The sequence below is a fragment of the Equus caballus genome, chromosome 7 (assembly GCF_041296265.1).
Source record: "Equus caballus isolate H_3958 breed thoroughbred chromosome 7, TB-T2T, whole genome shotgun sequence".
In the NCBI taxonomy this organism is placed as follows: Eukaryota; Metazoa; Chordata; class Mammalia; order Perissodactyla; family Equidae; genus Equus; species Equus caballus.
The window spans coordinates 80,134,715-80,156,764 of NC_091690.1; the positions used below are offsets into that span (position 1 = coordinate 80,134,715).

Genomic DNA, 22,050 nt, shown 5'->3' on the forward strand with positions numbered 1-22,050 from the left:
CGGAAGGAGGAAAATTGGAATCAGAAAAGGAAAGACAATTTCAGAGGAAAACCTATAGGGAGAAAGCCTCTAGAAGGCCCATATTCCTCACCCTAAAGCTTTATCCACCTGGGCCTGGGTGGGTAAAGGTCAGGGTATGAGGACCCAGGCTTCCTGGTGGTGAGTGGTCGAGATGAGAATGTCCTTACTGCCTTCCTACCAACTCTCCTCACTGGCCCCTGCCCCTGGCAGACACAGAGCAGAGAGAAGTCACAGTTGGATACCTTGGGCCTTTCTGCCTTGAATGAGAAGAAATAGACTTTGGGTCCAATTAATTAAGCAAACGGATAGAAATTCCCCTCTTAAGTCACACTTTGCATATCCATAATCTCTGCACTACATTTTCTGTATACTTTACCCCTGGGTAAAAATTGGTGAGCATTTAAATGCTCCCTCACATAATCTTGCTAAAGCACACTCTTGCCTATAAATATTCATGCCACTGCCAAAACATTTGCAAGCTTTCCCCAAAGGTGAAATGTGTGTAATGTACTTTGTCTTCTGGGTATAAATATTATCCAATACATTTTGGTTAATATGAATACACTAATTATTCCTGTAACCCTTTTAAAAAGGGTCATCTTCATGATGTGAATTTTTTAAAAATGTAATTACAGTAATTGGATACTTAATCTAATTAAAATTTGCTTGATCTTTAATGGAAATTTTTCTAAAGAGACAGAATGACAATTGGCTTTTTGATAACGACTGTTTTCTTTCTGTGGGGGGATCAAGTTGGCAAAAACTGGAAAAGCAGGCAATTTTGTGTCCATCAGTTCCTTTCTCCTTACCATCAGTACTTACGTAGTGAATAAAGGTTCTAGTTACTGAAGAAAGTGGAGGAAAGAACTAGGGGAACCTTTTCTATTCCAACAGATCAAGCTGCTCCCCTGGACCTGTGATTGCCCTGTGGTGCACATTTGACCTAAACCTGCTGGATCAGGGTCCCTCAGGGGGCTTGCTGGCTGCAGGGCCACATTAGGATGTCATAGGCCTTAGGCGCCTTTGCCTCAGTGGGCCCCAGCTGGAGGAGAAGCCTCTGCATACTACATTCAGGGCCACGGTGCTGCAAAGAGTTGTAGTGGATGTTATAGGTACACCACCCATACCCATTGGTCCACCCTTGAGGTCACCTGCACACAGTTACTGTGCACAAGTTGGGGTCCTGTGTGTCTGCATAAGGTGGTTCTCTGACCTGGGGAGCAAGAGGGGCCTTCTGCAGAGCTGTCACACCCAGAGTGACTCTCAAACAACGAGAGAGAGAAGCTGGTAGGTAAATACTTCAGCCTCCTAGCTCTTCAGGCGGACGACCTGAGGGCTTCTCTGCACCTTCTTTCTGAGGCGTCCTAGTGGTGTTAAGCTCTACGTGCTCCAGCTATAACCCACTCATCAACACACCCGTTTTGGGGCTTCCTCTCCTTCCTTGTCTCGCTTCCCCACCTCTTCCATCGTTCTTGTTGAAGTCGTCTTCCAAATAGAGCAGTGCACCCAAACTCTTGCCTTAGAGTCTGCTTTGGGGGAGCCCAAACTAAAACGGGCAAGATTTGGGTTTCCAGGCAACTATTTTCTCCAGTATATGGAATGGGCCTGTCTGAAGGAGGAGAAAGTGAAGCCAGCAGAAACAAGCAGAAATGAGGTGGATGGGGAGGGAGCCTGGTGGTGCTGAATCCTGGTTCCATCCCCAAGACTCTCCTGGCTCCCGCTCCTCCTCTGATTCTGTGAGCTGCCCTGAACTCTTCCCAGCCATGTGAGCCAACATGTTCCCTCCCCTTGTTTTGCCTGTGTTAAGCTTGCTTGAGTTGGATTTCTCTCTCTTGCAACTGAAAGTATCATGACTCTTGCAAAGGATAAGTGAGTTTGCATGCAAAGCATTTAGAATAGAGCTTGCCTCAGATTGAATGCTGCTACCATCACTACTACTATTATTATTAAGTGCATATTGTTATTATTCAGTGTCTGACCTGCTTCCAGAAGGGCCCATGGACCAAAGACCTAGAGCCTAGAAAACAATCACAAAAGAAGTCAGATTAATTCTACCTAATTTCCTCCCTTTTGTCTTTTTTTTGTAACTTGATTGGGTTGGTGCCCACTTTCTTACTGGGAGATGTTTAGGCAATCAGTAACTATAGCTTTACTGTCTTCTTCTTGATTACTAACAATGAGCAATTAAATATTATTCTATTTTGCTTAAGGGTCAAGTTGGTTTTGCTGTAATTTTGTTACTGCTATAATTTTGTTACAAATCTGAATGGCATAGACAAACTGATCAGCGTGCATGCCCCAGTCAGCTTCAAGTCATGGCATGTTCTGACTGGCTGCAGGGCCGCATTAGGATTGTCATGGGCTTAGGTGTTTTTGCCTTGATGGGCCCCATCCTCCAGAAAACGTATTTAAAATATTTTACGACTGCGTTTATATGAAGACAACGTGTTAATATTATATATTAAGACATTTTCTACCTAAAAATCCATTTTTCCGTCTGATTTTAAGGGAAATGAAAACATTTTAGTAATGTGCCTCTTGCCTTATGTTTTCCTTAACACGAAATAGTTTTTAATTGTATCAAACATCATTGAAGTAAAATGTTGCCATTTTTAGAAAAGTTGCCAGTGGATATTTCTGCCTTGTAGGAATGGTATAGGACTTGGTCTTGGCACAGGGAAAATGCTCCCATGAATCTTCTGGTAGGCAAAGGCAAGGCCCACGGGGTCATCTGGACTGACTAGGGATTGAGATACTGAGGACTAAGGGGCTTTTTAGAATAAATTAAAGCAATGTTTTCCTTCAATGAGAGGTTGTTATGTTGTAAAATTCGGGACTACTTCTGGTGGCCCAGAGACAGGAATTTGACAGCCTAGTGACTGGGGAAGAGAGGGCAGGGTTTGAAGGCCTATGACTGTGGAGGAGATGAGCCTAACAGAGCAGCAGCCAGGAAAGAGCTCCCTGGGACGGCAGATGCCTGATGGGCTGTGGTTTTAGTAAGGTGATATCTAGGTTTTCTTTCTGCACTGAACTCCTCTTATGGTTTCTTCAAGGCTTTAGAAAAGTCTGTGACACTCAATGGGCTGTGTCATTAGTGCTAGAGAATAAAGGGGGGACTGGTTCCCACTTGGAGCAAGGAACTCTCGTTTTATAAGACCAGGGCAGAGGTAGCAGCATTGAATCAGTAGAGAAGGCTAATCCTAACAGCCAAGGCGACCAGAAACAGTGTGACGGGGGTGCTGCCAGGTGGCCAGGTGAAAGCAGAGAAGCAGGCTGCAGCGTGTCTGGTCAAGAAGGCACTTGAGACAAAGGCTGTTTTTCCCAAACGCACTGGAAAACAGTGATCCTTGAAGGGAAAGGGGCAGAGAGAAGGGTTGGATCCTGCTATGATGTGGTTAGGGGTCCCCAAGCAACCAGAGTTTGTAAATATCTTTGCCTATCTGAGCACATCTCCTGTGACATCTCTTTGCCTCCAGCCCAGGCCACATTGGCCTCCTTGTTCTCACTCACACATGCCTGGGCAGCACCACCCTGAGCCCTTGCACTTGTGCCCTCTGCCTTGAATGGGTGCTCTTGCCCCAAGCATCTGCATGACTCAACCCCTCACTTCCTTTCAAGTCTTTGCTCAAACATCGCCTTTGTCATGACCTTCCCTGGCCAACCTATTTAAGGAAAACACTCCTTATCTTCCTGCTCTGCTTTATTTTCCTCCATGGCACCTATCTTAACCAGTTCAGGCAGCTCTAACAAAGCACCATAGACTGCGTGGTTTATCAACAACAGAAATTTCTTTGTCGCAGTTCTGGAGGCTGTAAGTCAGGGATCAGGGCGCCAGCAGGTTTGGAGTCTGGTGAAAGCCTGCTTCCTGTTTCATGGAGGCCATCCTTTCCCTGTGTCCTCACATGGCAGAAGAGGCAAGGAGCTCTGTGGGGTCTCATTTATAAGGGTGCTAATCCCACTCATGAACCTCATCACCCTCATGACAATCACCTTGCAGAAATGCCACTTCCAAATACCATCCCATTGGGGATTAAGTTTCAACATACAAAGTTCCCGGGGACACAAACGTTCAGTCCGCAGCAACACTTATCTCCTCCAGCTTATTACTTTCCTTTCTCTCCTCTCCCCTCTAGAGGATAAGCTGCATGAGGACAGGGAGTTTGATCCATTTTGCTCACTTTTCTGTCCCCAGTGCCTAGAACAGTGCCTGGCACATGGTACACTTCAATAAATATTCTTTGGATGGATGAATGAAGATGACCACATCTAGATTCTATAGATAAAGTGCTTTTAAAAGGCTCCTAAACTGACTGGAAATAAGTTTACATGCATGTTGTATAGCAGCTGAAAACCGCAATTGGGTAAATGAAGTGAGAACAGATTTGCGCTGAACGATTGATCATCCGCATTCTCCTGTTCAGCTTAGATGGTGTTTATTGTACTGTAGCTGGGTGGTGTTTAAATGGTGTTCTGTAGAAATTCAAACGCTGCAAGGCTTCCTTCAAGGTTTGTTCTTAATTTTATTTTCAAGTATATTTTTAACTATTTTAAGAATAAAACACATACGCAAATGCAATATATATTAAATTTGAATACATTGACTATTCTTGATGTATTAATGAGTACTCTCAGGTTAACTCATTTTTTAAAAAGTAGAGCCTAAGAATAAAGCTTCTTCTGCCACCTCTAGAAGTATATTTGTATCTCTTATAAACGTGTCCAGAAAATATTACAAATTTGAAGTTCTTTATTTGTGATGATAGTTTACTTAATAAGAATGCAAGCAGTTAGAGAACTTTAGTGATGCTCTATTGGGAAAAATAGTAACAGTTTTCTATTGTTCTCTTTCAGGCTTCTGAAATAGGTTAATTGAAGATATTCCTGAGGTTGCAAGGTGAACTTAAAATTTTTTCTCTACCTTTCTCTGGGTATCAAAATGTTCTCCATGCTATGTGACCAAAGCAAAAGGCAGAAATGAATTGCATGCCAGAACTGTTAAGTAGCAGAAACTCCTCAATAGCCTTTGCTTTCAATATTTTTTTTGAAATGGTAATTATTTTGTATTTGTGATACTTAGGGTGGTCTTGTTTTAATTTTTGGTTTTCCTTATGAAACTGACGCAGCTGTGTGAATAAATAAACTAGTGTCACCAGAAGGCTAGAGTCTCGTGTCCTCATAAAGTCTTGGCAACCTGTAGATCCAAGCATTATTCTATGGCCCCTCCCCCACTTTCCGGGTTGATAACGGCTGTTCGTTCACATCAAGGTTTAGAATGTGGAAAGCTGAATGTTCACTGGGGATTTTTTTTTAAGTTGTTAAATTTACAAATGTAAAATTCACTTTTTTCTATGAGTTTTTACACGTGCGTAGATTTTTATAACTGCCGCCTCACACAGGATACAGAACAATTCCAGCATCCCAGAGAATTCCCACGTGCTTTGTCTTCGGATCCTCCCGCTACCCCCAGCCCTGGCAAGCACTGATCTGTTTTCTGTTTATATCTTTTTGCCTTTTCAAGAATGTCTTATGAAGGGAATCAAACAGTATGTAATCTTTTGAGACTGGGTTCTTTCACTTAGCAAAATGCATTTGAGATTCATCCAAGTTGTTGTGTGTATCAATAGTTCATTGCTTTTTATTGCTGAGTGGCATTCTGTTGTGTGGCTTTAGCACAGTTTATCTATTCAGCTGCTGAAGGACATTTGGGTCATTTCCAGTTTTGGGTGATTATGAGATATTGCTATAAACATTTACATACAGGTTTTCGTGTGAACATGGGTTTTCATTTCTCCAGAATAAATACAAAGAAATGGGATTCTAGGGACATAGGTAAATGTATGTTTCACTTTTTAAGAAACTGCCACACTGTGTTTTCCAGAGGCCTGTATCATTTTGCATTTCTACTGGAGTGCGTGAGAGTTCGGGTTGCTCTACATCCTCCTCAGCAGCTGATATTGTCAGATTTTGTGGGATTTTTTTGGTTTTTATTTTTGTTGTTTTTTTTTATGAGGAAGATTGGCCCTAAGCTGACATCTGTTCCCAATCTTCCTCTTTTTACTTGAGGAAGATTGTCCTTGAGCTAACATCTATGCCAATCTTCCTCTATTTTGTATGTGGGATGCCACCACAGCATGGCTTAATGAGTGGTGTGTAGGTCGGCATCCAGGATCCAAACCTGTGAACCCTGGACCACGGAAGTGGAACCTGCAAACTTAACCACTACACCACTGGGCCAGCCCCAGATTTTGTTTTCTAATTTTAGCCATTCTAATGTGGTATACTGGTGTGTCATTGTGGTTTTAATTTGTATTTATCTAATAACTAGTGATGTTGAGCACCTTTTTATGGGCTTATTTGTCGTCTGTGTACCTTTTTTGGTGAAGTGTCTATTTAAACCTTTTATCATTTAAACAATTGGGTTGTTTTCTTGTTGTTGAGTTTTGAGAGTTCTTTATATATACTGGATACATGTCATTCATCTGGTATATGATTTGCAAATATTTTCTCCCAATCTGTGGCTAATCTTTTTATCCTCTTAACAGTACCCTTCAAAGAACACAAGTTGCTAATTTTGATGAAGTCCAATTTATCAATATTTTATTTTATGGATTGTGCTTTTAGTGTCTTATCTAGGATAGATTTTCTTCTATGCTTTCTTCTATGAGCTTTATGGTTTTATGTTTTACCTTTAGGTCTATTAGCCATTTTGAGTTAATTTTTGTATACAGTCACTTTTAATTCTTGACATTGCAAAAGCATTGGTTGTTTTCATTGTTTGACTTTCTTTTTTAAAGATAATGATTTTGATTTTATGAAACTAATATATGTTTATTATAAGAAACAATACAGGATACAAGGAAGAAAACTAATATTCATTCCCAAACTCTACTACCTGGAAACAAGCATTCTAACTCGATGAGCATCAGTTCAGGAATCTCTGTGCAGATAAACAGATATAGGAAAAAAAAGATAAATGTGTGAAACATAGATAAATTGGTAGTTTTTATTTTATTTGAGGACATTCTCATCTTAAGAAACACCACTTATATATATTGGATTTCTTTAGTCTTCCTTATCTATCAACTTCTTCATAATCATGCTTCTATTTTTGTTCTTGTTCCATTTATCCTGTGTGATTTCCTTAATTCTGATCATGAGGACTCTGGCTATATTTTCACTCATTTTTTTCCCTGTTATTTGTTGCTTCTAATGTGAGGTCACTCTCTATAATATTCTCTTTTTTTTTTTTTTTTTTGCTTCCATTTATTCTCTTTTGCCAGCTTATTATCTATTTCATTTTGCTGTCCTACAAGCTCTTCTCTACATCTTGTGTCTCTTCTCTGTACTTTTCTTTAGAAAGAGAGATCATACGATGTATAATTTAATAAAGGCTGTGGAAGGTTATTTGTCTGAATTCTTCCTTTGTTTAATTCCTCTTGAAATGTACGTCCTTCATCTGCTTTTCTGTTTATGTTCCTTTCCTTAGGGTCCTCACTGCCTACCCTTTGCTAAGGTCCTGTCTGACTTCCAGATGCTTGGATCTCAGCTTACAAGGGAGTGGGCTGTTTGTTTAATAGTGTGGAAAGAGGAGAGAGAAAAGTGAGCGAAGACAACTCACAGCTTTAATTCCAGCGAGTGGTGGCAAACCACCTCTCGGCAACATTGTTTCTCCTGCTCTGGGTGCCTGTCTTCCATCAGTTTCCCGCTTTCAAGAGATCCACAAGGCTTACAGAACAGATCCTAAAGTCAGATTCTCTGTATTGTGATCTCATGATCCCCATTTAAGCTCCTCCTCCATACCACTTCACCTCGGGCTGGGAGTCTAAGTAGTAGACAGTGATAAGTGTATGTTGGCATCATTTCTCCATCCAGCTCATCTATCCTGCTCTTCTTCCATGTCAAACTAGTATCTCAGTAGACAGTCCTTCTACTGTGACCTGTCCATGTCCCAGGATCTCGTTGCTCTCATACCCTGGCTGTACATTAGAATCATCTGGGAACTTTAAAAAATGCTGATGTCTGGACCCCATTTCCTGAAATTCTGAATTAATTGGCGTATGATGGGACTTGGGCATTAGTATTAACTAAAATATCTGCTAAAGGATTGGAATGTGTGGCCAAGGTTGCGTCCATTGGTGATTGAAGGTGTATTGGATTGGATGTTCAAAATATTGTTATCTGCTGTGACAACGCAGGAAAACAATATCCTGCTGGAAGTTTGAGATATGTCTATCTTTGAGAGTCCCCCCCTCATTTTGTCCCAGATTATTCATAGCCTTTGTCAGGTATGATTCATAGCTGATAGGTTGGGATTGTGGCTGTTTCTTTGTTTCAATGAAAGTGGTATTTCTTACCTCTATTTTTTCATGTGTTTCTTATTTATGGTGTGTTTTGAACAAGAAAAGTAAAATGTAAAATTCCTTTATGCTGCCAACTTTAGATTATTTTTTACTTTATAATAAGCAAATGTTTTAAATTTGAAGATAAATATAGTTATGCTAATAAAATACTGCTACAATCTGCTTATATATTGGGTTTCCTTGTAGGTTTCATTTGAAAAGCAAAAGGGTTCTGCTGTGAAAAAAATGCAAAAAACACCCCCACTGGTCTTCAAAGGTGCAGTCTAGGAATATCTTAGCACCCATAAGAAGCTACCTAGCTTGCTTAAAGGCAGTCGCCTCTGCCCTGTGAAGGTCTCGTGGGCTTCCCGATGATGAGGTATAACTGGCCCAGGTCTAAGCTACTTTCCTAGGCCAGGAGTTGGCAGCCTTTTCTGAGTGATCAGTCAGTTCCTCCTGTGATCAGCAATCTTGCCACAGTCACCAGGTGTGAGGACATCCCTGTCTGCAGGGAAGAGCCGACCACACAGTCTTCCAGGAGTGGACTGGAGAGGGGGGCTTAATCCAGGGGAAGCAACTTTCCCCCAAAGGAGATAGGTTTTCTCTTTCTATCTGCCCTCTCCTCTTTCTTGATTCCTTCCATCTTCTTCCCTTCTTGTTCTTCCTCATCTCATCATTCTTCTCTTCTGTTCCTCTCCTGCCGTGGAACTAAGAGGAGTGCCTAATTTGCCTGTCAAATGTATGGCAGATAGCTTTTCCCTTTTGTCTTCAATTTATGGCAGATTTTTGTCAAAGAGAAGATTTTGCCTTGTTTGCAGCCTAACTTGTTAGCCTTTTCTTTTAAGGTTTTGGGGTTCTGTTTTATGCTTAAGAAAGCTTTCTTCACTTTAAGAATTTGAAAAGCATCCATCAGTATCTTCTCTTGGCACTTTTATGATCCTGTTCTCCACATTTATATTAGATCCATCTGGAATTTACTTTGCCAAATGAGCGAGGCAGGAATCCCGCTGCTTCTCCTCCTCCTCCTCCGTCTGCCCCCTAAAAAAGACTGGCTAGTGAGTCAGCACCATTTATTGAATAACCAGTCTTTTAATCATTGATTCAAAATGCTACCCTTATAGTAAATTCACGTATATGTTTTGATTTCTCTCTGGACTCCCCATTCTGTGCCAATGATCAGTCTGTTGTGTCAGGAGTGTACTGTTTTATTTACCAAAGCTTTATCATATGTTCTGTTATCTGGCAAAGCTGATTCATTATCATTTCTCTTAGCCAGAATTTTACTACCTATTCTTGCAAATATATTTTTCTAGATTAACTTTAGAATCACTTTCTGAGCTGATTGATAGAATTGGTATCACGATTAATGTATAGATCAATTTATTGATGATTACTATCTTTATAAAATCGAATTTTCCCAGCCAAACACCAATTGTGTCTTCATTTATCCTAGTCTTTTAATTCTTTAGGAGAAGTTTATAGGTTCTGAACACTTTCTCTTAAATGTACTTCTGTTTTTGTTCCTATTGTGAATGTGAATTTTGTTCCTATATTGTTTTTTTAACTAGCTATTTTTCGTATAGGAAAAATATGACTTTATATATTGATTTTCTAATTGTTGTTTACCATTTGCTGTTTCCATTGAATTGTTAGGATTTTTCATATAACTTAAAAATAATCATAATTTTACCTCTTCTTTCCAACTTTATGTCTTGTATTTATTTCTCTTGTCTATTTATATTGGTCAATAACTGCACAACAGTGTTACGCAATAGTAAGTTAGAGTCATTCTGATCTTATTCCTGATGTTGGTAGAAATGATTCTAATGTTTCAACCTTAAACGTGATGCTAACTTTTTGTCTGAGAACATATGTCTAGGTGTATTAATATGGTAAATTATACTTCCTAATTTTAAATCACCCTTGCATTTCTGGTATGAATTTCACTTGGCAATTATGTACTATCTAAAAGTATGCTGCTAAGTTCTATTTGTTAATATTTTATTTAAGATTTTTGCTTTGTTATTCAAAAGTGAGATTAATCTGTAGTAGTTTTTGTGCCTTGTCCAGTTTTGCTGTCAATATTTTACTAGCTTTGTAACAAATAACTTGGAGGTGTCCTTTCCTTCTTATGCACTGGAATAATCCAACTCCAGAATCATTTGTTCCTCAGAGGTCTGAAAGAATTCATTTGTGAAACTGTGTGCGTGCGTGTGTGTGTAAGCACACAGGAGAATCGTTTCTTTTTGACAGTTTCCTCAATATCTTCTATGATTATTAACACGTCTTTGGTCCATTTTGGTAATAACATTTTCCTAGAAATAATTTCGTACAGTTTCTAAAATATATTAGCATAAGCTGTGAAATTTTAAAATTATGATTATTGTAATTTTCTACATATTTGTGGCTGTTTCCCTGTTTCGTGTATTTGTGCTTCTTTGCTTCTTTTTCAATCTGATTGACTCGTAATTTATCTTTTAGGTTAGCCTTTCCATCAATTGGGCAGTTAATTAATAAATTCTTCTTAATGAATTAATTTCTATTTTCTTTATTAATTTCTTCTTGCTCCTTTTCTTAGGATGATTTTGTTATTTTTTCCTAGTTTCTTTAGTTGCATGCTTTAAGTCACTTATTTTCGTTGTTTCTTGTCTACTGTTTAATGTGTGGCTGAGACAGTGCTCACCGGCTACATATGTGCTATTCCCTTTTATATCATAGCGTGCCTTGAAATTTAATTTCAGCCATGTGACTAGTTCTAGCCAATGGCCTGTGAGCAGAAGTGATGTATGTTTTGTCTAGACTGAGATAGTTAAGAGCTAGTGTGTTTTTCCGCTCCTCCTTCTTCCACCTTTAGCGCAGTCTTGTAGGCCACGTGTTCCAGATGGCCCAGCTACAAGGCAGAAGATCCTCCACCAGCCTGCAGCCCTAAGTGATGATGTGAAACAGGCATGTAGCATGAACAAGAAGTAACCTTTGTTGTGGTAAGCCTCTGCAATTTTGGAGTTTGCTTGTTGTGCTAGCTATTAGTTACTTATCTTGTCTAACAGTTATTTGAGACTATGACTCTTCCTCTGAGTATAGCTTTAGACATATCCAAAGATTTTGATATGCAATTAAAATAATGATTTTTTTTTTCCCTGCTCAGAGATTCATGTACTAGTTTCCCTTCATTCCATCTCACAGCTGCAGGATACATCAGCTCAGCCCAGTTCTTTAAATCGCAGTCTGGCCAGAACTCCAGCCCTCCCACTCCACTTAAGTCGTCTATAAATGCAGACTGTGACTGCCCACCAGGCCCTTCCTTGGCCTGCTGCATTTTCTCCTGACTTGCTTCTGCTCAAATGCCATACCCCACCAGGTTACCAATGCTTGGCTCCATCTCTACTTCATAAATCTGCTTCTTCTCCTTTGGTCTTGGCATTTGCACTCTACCTCTTTGGTGGCTTGAGGCTTTCCTGTAGACTAGCATGGATTCGGCTCACTCCCCTCAGATGGTGCCCCACCCAGCCCTGCCTGGCCAGCTCAGGAAGGAGGTAGGGGGAAAATGCCACCCTCAGGTTTCCCTGCAGACCCCCCACTCTCTTTCATTACTCCTCCTTCTCATGCTCCCTCTATTGTACATGCTGCATTGAGTGGGTGCTTGGGGGGGTCTAGGTGGTCTCAGCCCTCAGCTTGGCATAATGAGGGCTTTCTGCAGCCCCGTTGGGAGGCCAAGGTGGGGTGTAGACATAGTGCTGCTGCCACCAACATTTTCACAGCTTGGAAACAATCTGTATTCTTGGGACTTTCCCTTAAGGGGGAGTGTGGGAATACATATGATTTGTAATGTCAACAATATACACTGACAGGATGTGAATGAATAAAAGATGAACAAATAAAAGCACAGGAGTAAATAAGCTTCCTAACTTGGCCTTGCTCTGAGCAGGGTGGGAAACTGTAGAACCATCACGGCAGGACAGGGCAGCAGTGGCTGCTGCCTCAGCATTCTTCCTCACCAGAGGGCTGGGCAGCCTCCCTGCCCACTCCCTCCCCCAGAGCCCCTCTGTCTTCAAGCAGACACTGCATTAGGAGCTGCCCTCTTCACAGTGGGGCAGTCTGGTGCACAGAAAAAGCACAGGACAGATACTAACTAGCATCGCAACCTTGAGCAGGTCAGCATCCCTCGCTCCTGCTTCCCTCCAGGCCTTGGTTTCCCCATCTATAAGTGAAAAGATTAGACTAGGTGTCCTGAGTCCTTTAGGAATGTGCTTTCATAGTCCCTCTTATCAGGAGGCTCAGTATGATGCACCTGATTTCTGGGCCTCAGTTTTCTCTTCCATAAAGTGGGGGGGGGGGGGGGGCGGGGAGGGGGGTGGTTCTGAAGGGTGATCTCAGAGGGCTCTTCCCTCTCTGGCACTCTGCTGGGGGATCTGACTCCCCTGACTTCCTCCAGAGTTCACAAGCAGGGGCACCCCCCCACCTCCCCACCCCCACCCCTCTCAGCTTCAGTGCAGCCAGCTCTGAAATGGGCCTGGTTCTCTGGGCTGGCAGCCCTTGGGCAGACTGGAGGCCACACATCCATATAGACTCCCCCGCAGACCTATGACAGTTTGGGCCTCATGGCCCCCTCCTCCTGCCTGACCTGGTCCAGCATGACAGAGGGGACAGGCATCATCTTCTGCCTGAGGGGCCACATGTCCCAAAGCCCCTGCTCTGTGCCTGCACCTCTGTGCTTGGGACTGAATCCATCCTCAGCAAGCGAGTACCTAAGGTGGGGAGGTGGTGGAGAGAAACCCAAGACAGAGAGGGATTGGTATCCTGCGGGGGTGTGAGAGAGGGCTTGGGAGGCCAGAGGAAGCAGGCAGGGAGTCAGAGAGGGAGGTTTGGGAACCTTCCAGCTGGGACTAGCAGGAGAGAGGGGCTTTCCTGGCAGCGGGACTTCTGGCATGGGCCCAAACTCAGGGCGACCTCTGGATCACTCCTCCATCCTCCCAGCAGATGGCAGTGTGCGTATGGGAACCAAAGCAACAGCTCCTGGGATCACCAGCACACGATTTTGCAGGCTGGAGAGCAGGAGAAGGACCACTGACCCTCTTGTCAAAGAGGGGAATGAGGAGATAAGGGGTCCTCTATCTTGCTGAAGAGTCACCAACCACCCTGGTGAGCTGCTAAGGGGAGGCTTGTCCAGGAGTGCTGGGCCCAATGGTGGCGGGTCTCTTCTCTCTCCCAGGGTCAGATCCACCCTGCCCTGCCTGGTGCTTAGGCTCCTGTGGTCCTGGGTGGGGTCCAGATGGACCATAGGCCCTCAGGACACCCCAACATCGGGGAACACCACTCCCCACCCCCACCTGACTCCTGTGCAGCCAGCTCTGTGTTTGGAGCTTGTCCCCACCTCTCAGATTAAAGCTGCTTCTGGGTAGCTCTCCCCTGTCTATCTGTTTCATCCTGTCTCCTGGGCCCTGCAGCATGAGTGAGTTGCATAGTTCCGGAGCCTGTTCTCATTAGCCCCTACAGCTCAGCCTCACTGACCTGGCCGCTTCCCTAGGCACAACTTTTTATGTCCCCCATAGTGCCCTGAAGAACAGGGCCCAGAGAAGCGGACAGCAGCCTACTTCCATCCCATTCTCAGAGCACTGGGGCTGGACTGTAAAGAAAGTTAATAGATGGGCAGTGGCGGGGTTTGCCTGACTTTGGCTCTGTGAGGCCTTTCATCTTGGGGGATAAGCTTCTGTTTTACTCAGGGGTCTTTTGTGTGCAAGGAGCAGAGCACCCCAAGAAAGGAAGGCAATAAGCAGGAAATCTGAGTCTTCCCAAAGCCCAAGGACAGGGCCATACCCGAACAGTGCAGGGAGTCAAGAGCCTGGGCTGGAAGCTGCTCGCAGATCCCTCATAGCTGGAGGACCTCAGTGGCAGGTACTGACGTTCCTCACTGCAGTGCTGTCACTAACCTGACTGAGCATTCCCTGTGTGTCCGCTTCTCCTCTTTCACACACCCTCCGTCTGTCCTCTGTGTTTGACCCAGATTTCCAAAAGCAGGAATCCGATTTGCCATCTCCTGTCACATACCAGATTCTTGTCCAGTTGGCTGCATTGGGGGATTGCGTAGTACGACACTTGCTGCCTAGACAGGGCGATTTCAGACACTGTGATGGCATGAAGGAGGCTGCTTATAGCTGGCAAGTGGTGCCCTGCACAGGGGTGCCTGGCTCAGGGGCGAGTGGGAGCTGTCATTCCATCCGCACTCCTTGGCAAGCCATGCAGCTTTGTGTGAGGCTGCATCAGCCCAGAGGAAGGGAGAAGGGGGTGCCTTAGGCAGAACAGAAGTGGCCCTGAGATACATCAGATACTATGATTAGCACATAATCTTTTTATTACCTAGGACAGTGCATTTCTTCTCTCTTCTCCGCTCCACCCTATATCAGCTAGTTTTTGCTGCACAACAAACTAACCCTCCCTGCTGTGGACTGAATGTTTGTATCATCTCTAAATTCCTATGTTGGTGCCCGCTGTAACGGCATTTGGAGGTGGGGCCTTTGGGAGATAATTAGGTCATGAGGATGGAGTTTTCATGAATGAGATTAGTGCCCTTTTAAGAAGAATCATGAGAGAGATGATCTTTCTCTTTTGGACATATGAGGATACAACAAGAGGGTAGCCATCTGCAAATCAGGAAGAAAGCTCTCATCAGGAACCAGATCAGCCACTACCTTGATCTTGGTCTTCCCAGCCTTCAGAGCTGTGAGAAATAAGTGTTTGTTGTTTGAGCAACCCAGTCTGTAGTATTTTGTTATAGCAGTTCAAGCTAAGACACTCCTCCAGATTAGTAGCTTAAAATAACAGCCACTTCTTTTTGCTCATGAGTCCATGGGCTGGCTGTGTGGTTCTCCTGATTTCAGCCTGGTTTCATTGGTCTAAGCTAAGCTTCTTCATGTCTCTGCCTTCAGCTGGAGGCTCAGCTTGGGGCTGGATGACCCAGGATAGCATCACTCACATGACTGACAGTTCTGCTTCTGGAAGTTGGCTGGCTGTGAAAGGGGGTATGGGGGTAACTGGACTACATGTCTCTCATGAATTAGTAAGGTAGCCTGGACTTGTTGACATGGCAGCTCAAAGTTCAAAGAAAGCAAGTGGAATCATGCAAGGCCTCTTGGTCCAGGCTCAGAATTTGCACAATGTCTCTTCTGCTATATTCTTTTGGCCAACAAGTCATAAAACCACTCCAGATTCAAGGAGTAGGAAAAGGACTCTGTTTATTTATTTTATTGAGGTCATGTTGGTTTATAACAATATCTCAATTTAAGGTGTATATCATTGTATTTTGACTTCTGTATAGACTACCTCATGTTCACCTCCAAGTCTAGCTACCATCCATCACCATACGTATGTGTCTCTTTACCCCTTTCACCCTCCCTCCACTTCCCTCCCCTCCAGTAACCACCAATCTGGTCTCCATATCTGTGTTTTTGTTTGTTTATCCTCTACATATGAGTGAAGTCATATGGTAAATGTCTTTTTCCATCTGACTTATTTCGCTTAGCATAATACCCTCAAGGTCCATCCAATCCATGTTGTCAAAAGTGGCAAACTTCATCTTAGGAAAAAGACTCTTGATGGGAGATGCTGCAAATCACATTTCAAATGGGCAAATAGGAGAAGAATAATTTATGCCGTTTTTGCAACCTATCACACACCACCAACTCTGACCATGAGGTTTCATTGCAGGCAGGAAAGAGGTGACCAGAGAGGGAACCTAAGCATAGTTCCAGGGAGCCCTTGAGGACAGAAATACATGGTACTGCTCCTAAGCTTTGTATACAAATCTAATGTTCTTAGATGGAGACCTTTTCCTACATCTTTTTCACTTAGAGCCCCATCTTTTCTCTTAAAATTGATATAATATGAAATTCTCATAGTTGTCAATGCCTCTCTGAGACTTATGCCCCCTGGAACACACTCTTAGCCATCATTAGAGAGTGGATGAGAGGCTCCGATGTCTGTGAGAGGCTCACTCAGCAACCTGACCTCTCAGTGTCTCCTTCCTCCATCTGTACATGACTTCATTCCTCGCCCTCACACCACTGTATCAACCCTTCTCTATATGCCCACTCTTGACCTTGTCCTTACCCAAACTGCTTTACCTGCAAAGCCTTATCCTCTAGTATTCTCCTGTGACTACAGTCTCATACTTTGTGTGTATTCACACTTCCTTGCCCCCGCTTCTGCTGTTTTGGTCCTTATTGGACCTGGCAGCTCCTGAAGTCCTCGTCTTCCTGGAAGTCTTTCAGTCTTCTCCTGGCTTTAGTTGCTCTCAGTCCCTCCATCGATCCGTTGCTTTTACCACTGTCAACACACTCAACTCCATTGGCCTCTGTTTTCCCACTCCCCTTTTTAGTAAACTGCCTATCCTGGGTCAATCCAAGCATTTTTCTTTCCTTCTCTTCATGAGGGAGCTGAATGCTACTGGGGACAGTCACCTAAACACAGGACCAGAATCCTACAAACTATGGTGTCCTTTCTGCCAGGCCCTCAACACTCCACATCCTTCCGTCTGTTGGTCCCCAGTACCTCTGTCTCTTGCTTTCCAAGAAGCTATTTCAGAATTTATTCCCTCTCCTCTAACCTCCCTCCACTTCACTCCTATCAGAAAATCCTAAAGAACAGAAACCTTCGTATAGCAATTCCTTTGATGTCCTTCTCTGTCAATAACAAATTGAAGCCTTTCCATGTCTATTGGCTCTGATCTAAACAGTTCTCAAACTTCAGCTTTTCCTTCCTCTCCTAGTTAGCCACTTTGAAGAAATGCCCACACCAATTATCTGTTTGGGTTTAGCCTGGAGGGGACACAGCCCTGTGACTGACATGGGAGTCTGGGTGTCATGTAGGGGTTCCTATCAAAGGCAAGACGGGGCAAGCTAAATCAGACCCCATTATCTCTGCCCTTACAGGGTCATTGCAAAATCAAACAAGCTAATGAATAGAAAGAGCTTTACAGATTATAAAACATGCTGCATGGGGGTAGAACTGTGATGGTAATGACACTGAGTGTGGCATACAAGATAAGATAAGATCTGATCTGATCTTATCCAAGCCAGGCAAAATATGCAAGCTCTTTGAGGGCAGAGCATTTGGGTGATTCTTCTCTGCAGTCCCCCAGGGCCCAGTAAGGGCAGTACATTGATGCTGAGTAAGTCATTGAATGGAACTGAATTTCTTTCTTCAGAAGACCCTTAGTAGTGATACAGATCTGGAGGTTTTAGACCCAGGGAAGGCGAGGCTCTCCGTCACCTGCTATTCTCCTGGGAGTAGCTATTCCTCCTTTTGCACCCATCCATACACACCTCTTAGCCTCAAGGAAATAGCCTGGAATCTTAAGCCTCCAACTTCACCAAGGGCCTCCTCTGTACTCTTGTCACCATGGACTGCTATTGTCATCACTGGGTGCAAGGTAGCTGGCTACCCAAAAGGAGGGCAATGCACAGTGTCAGCATCTGTTAATCAATCACTCTCTTTTGGAAATACTGCTCACTGTGAAACCAAAAGCAGCAATTAAGCTAACTACATCCATTTCTTTTTATTGCAAGCTATTCAGTTGGGTAGCTATAATTATTGTGCATCTATACGTCATTTTACAGTTTTTAATTTCTTAGTTATGTTTGATCAAAAATTGATAAATACGTAAACTACAGTCCAACTCACTGATTCATACCATGCCTGGGACTGTGGGGCATGCTCTGGAGCTGCTATACCAGTATCCACATGCCTTTCCTTCCCTCCACAGCTGGCCATTGAGGATGCCCAACCTCAGTCCCCTGGGCACTGTCACAGGGCAATGTTAAGGGGAGAGAAGAGGCTGAAGTTTAGGTGGCTGGGAAAGAGCAGATTTGGCTTGAGCCTGGAAAACAGACCTGGGGCTCAGAGAGAAAAGACCTCAAGGGCTCAGGGAGTGATGTATATGTCACGAGGACTCTCTGATGTTAGTGGACATTTTACAGTCTCTTTGCAGCTCATCTGGAGAGAGGAATCCAGATCCAGGGAGGCTCTGCCACTCCTGACCTAATCACAGTGGCTCATGGCATGATGGTTCTGCTCACCCTCCTTTTCCTTCCTCTGTTTCTCCAACATGACCCCCTATCCTCGTGCTCTGCCTTGACAGCCATGTAGTTCCCGGGTCTATCTCCTTTTCCCTCACTGCCCTGAAGCCTTGTCTGGCCTCGTATTTGACTCTGGAAATGAACCTGGTGTGGGGAATCAGATTGGGAGAAGAGAATGTGAGGAGCCTCAGGCCAAGTGTTTGATGGCTCAGCAATATCCAGCCAGCCCATTCCTGTACACCATTCTGATGCTGGAGCCCCAGATACCCCTGTAATCAGCCCTCTATTCATCTGTTTATTTAATAAACATTAATAACATTAAATTTATTTGATAAACACAATATGTGCCAGGTTCGGTTTAACCATGTTTGCTGATTGAAACGTGAAATACTTATGGGAACATTTTGGTAGAAGGTCAGGGCTAGATGCCTATGGAGTCAGAGCACCTGGCCCCGCTTATTTGCTCTGTAATATGAGTAAATTATTGAATTTCTCTGTGCCTCATTTTCCTAATTTGTAACATGGAAAGAATAATAACAATGGTAAGGGTATGGTAAGGATTAAATGAGATAATATTAGGTTGGACCATGTGAAATAGCCACCATTTGGCTATTTTTGAACTACAAAAACACCAACTTCATGTGGTTCAACCTAACAAAGTGCTTGGCACAGGGCTTGGCACAGGACAACTGCTCAGTACCTGGTACTTTCACTTCTTATTTTCCAGGTGGTACCTGCCTAACAGTGAGTTATCTCACCTCTACTGTTTGTCTAGTGCTGAAATTTGGAGATGAGGCTCTTTGTAGCACCACCAGGAAGGTTTTGACTCAAGGTTTACGTACTCAGTGGATTAATTTTACTCGAGGCTGGGGGACAATCATGTTAGAGCAGGCAGTGATTAATAACAGTTAAAAACCAGCAAGGGAGTTACCTAATTGTGTCTAGGAGTTGGCATTTCTTTAGATCTTATTCAAAGTGGTCCACATCAGTTAAATGTAAAGTTAACTATTAATGCTTATTAATATTCTCTCAATTATTTTAACAGAGTTTTATTTCTAGAAAACCATAATGGAATGGGAATTATCTCTATTTTTAATCACAGATAATTTTTTATCTGTCCATTAATCACAAATATATTTTTTAAGTGCTAGGAAGAGGCAGAGGCAGAAGCATGTTGACTATGAGCTGAGAAGCGTGCTGTCCTCAGTCCTAGAGGGGAAAGGAGGGGAATGGGAGGTGGGATGAGAGTCTGTTTTCCAGAAAGCTTGAATCTGGGAGGAACACACAGCCTAGAGGCCAGGGTCCTAGACAAAGCCCTCCTTTTCTCTGTCTCTTCTTCTGTTGTATGACCTACTCAGGCAGGACTGTCACTGGAAACATCAAAGGCTCTCCCCTGCTGGAAACCAGCCCACTTAACCTTGTGTCCAGAGCTCTTCCCACAGCAGCACTGGTCTCTGCTCCGATGCCCAGAGGTGAAGAGCTAGCATCTCAGCTTTTCCATGAGCACCTTGTGGGCAAGGCAGGCTTCTCAGGGCTTCAGGGATTTTCTCAATGCCCGTACGGCTTTCCTTGCATTCCCTCCAGCCAGGGCCCAATTCCTAGTTTTCAAGGAAGTCAGGTGAGGCTCCAAGACCTGTAGTCTCCTGGGGCCTTCTGGCTTGGCAGAGCAAAAATGTACCAATACCTGCTGCAGCTGCAAGCCCCTTCCTGTGTTTCCTCGTCTCCCTTCTCCAGCATGTTTCCAGTCCTTAGAAAGAGTGTGATGCAGACCCTGAATTCCCTTTGGCTCTTAACAAAGAGGCTGTACTTTTATTTACAGAGGGAACAAGAAGAGAGGCAGGAGAAAGCACAACTCCCCTGTGGTTTGCCAGTCATTGCCTTGGAGCAGGAAAGTCCCACCCCACATGTTGCACATGAGGTAATGGAGGCTCAGAGAAGGGGAGGGGCTCACCCAAGGTCACACAGCGAGTCTCTTTTCCTTCCTCTAATAAGCTTTTCTTTCCACAATTTTATATTAAGTGCCAAACTGTAGGCCACCCCCAGAGAAGAGGAACAAGAGAACCGATCTCAAAGTCTGCATCTCGGCAGTAGAACCCTCTGTGTTACGAGGCCCTAGGGAAATGCAACCCCCCAAGTTTGAAGTGAGGAGGCCCCCTCTTAAAAAATCAGTTAAAATGCCCTCCTTTATGCACATGCCAACTTTGACTTCAAAAAGACTTTATTCCCAAGGATAAACAACCCCATGTTTGTGTAATATAATTAAGTGAAGGCATCTTTAAATGTCATACTAGCTTGTGCCCATTTCAAATTGTTATGCATCAACAGAACTTAACGAGATAGCCAAGGCTTCTCCTTGCTGTGAGACGGAGATAAGCCACAGCACTGTGGGCCCTTTAATAGATTGCCAAAATAAAGCATTTTCTATGCAAATTATTCATGCAGTGGGACAGCTAATCGCTTGCCAAGAACCCGCCCACTGCCTCTCTGCAATTAGTCGTGAAGTTGAAGGAACTCCAAACTCCGCAGGCGCACTCAGGGCCTCCTGCTCCTGTGGCTGCTGTTCAGGTGAGCAGAAACTTTGTTTCCTCTGGTGGCGGGACCTGGACTCCCTGTGATGGAGACAGGTGAAGGCAGTGAGGAGTGGGCAGTAGGAAGATGGCTAAAGGTGAAGTGGGAGTTGGGGTGGGGCAGTTCCTGGAGTGTGGTCCACACTGACTCCATGGGTGCAGTGTGTAGTTGGGCAGCTGTTGCACCCTAAGATTCAGTTTTCTCATCAATAAAGTCAGGATGGACACTGGTCCAAGACACCCAATAGTCTGTTTCGAGTGTGTTTCGAGGACAAGAGGCAAAGGGAATTGGGAGCAAGCTCAGCCCTTCCCCTGCTCAAGGAAGAAGCCACTTTGGGCTCACAGGAAATCAGATACTCAAGATCAGAATAGAGATTTGGAGTCAGGACCCCTGCAGGGTCCCAGCCCGCCATCGCTCCCAGCCTGGTACCTGTCGTCATAGATATAGGAAGTCTCTGTAGCAGCCAGAGGAGAGTCCCAGATAATTCAACCAATGCCTTGAGCTCCCTCACTCTCACACCAACCAGCCAGCTCTCTCGAGGTCTCTCTCTGCTTCTCTCCCAAGTCTGTGTCTTGAGACTATCAATGCCTCTGCCCATGTCAGTGTTCTGTCACTTTCTCTCTCTTTCTTGCTCTCTCTCTCTCCCACCAAAAGCTGGCTGTGGGAGCCTCTCCAAGGGAGGCCAGCATACAGTGGCCTCCTAAAACAACCAGAACAGATTTTATCTGGGAGAGGAAAATTAGGGTACCTTGCTCTTGTACTGGCTTGTGCAGGGCAACACACCCAACCTGGGGTCACATGTTCACTCCCAAAGGAGTGGGACCAAAAACTCTAGCCCACCTTTGGCCTCAATCCCAAGATCTGACAAGATGGGCCAAACTCAAATTGTCCAAAGGAGCAGACTTGCCTACAGCAGGATCAGGGAACCCCAGGAGGGCAAAAGTGATGTGTGTGAGCACACATGGGCAAAGGAAGGGACTGTTTTGGGTGTTCTGGGCAGCTTTAGAGGCTAATTGCTCACTTGGTAGGTTAGGGCCTGAGCTAATCTGTGG

At 44.0% G+C, this 22,050-nt stretch overlaps 1 long non-coding RNA gene across 4 annotated transcripts in view; it reads left to right on the plus strand.

Annotated features, from left to right (window-relative positions):
- The window catches only part of LOC102149611 (uncharacterized), a 61,960-nt gene that overhangs the window by 7,253 nt on the left and 32,657 nt on the right, over nt 1–22,050 (plus strand). Inside the window, exons 3-7 of one of the 4 annotated variants that reach the window (XR_011440697.1) lie at nt 4,873–4,915; nt 11,215–11,341; nt 13,335–13,499; nt 20,250–20,348; nt 20,873–20,995. This is a non-coding gene — a long non-coding RNA (uncharacterized lncRNA). The remainder of the gene's footprint in view (nt 1–4,872; nt 4,916–11,214; nt 11,342–13,334; nt 13,500–20,249; nt 20,349–20,872; nt 20,996–22,050) is intronic. The other 3 variants (XR_011440695.1, XR_011440696.1, XR_011440698.1) reach the window with 3 other exon arrangements.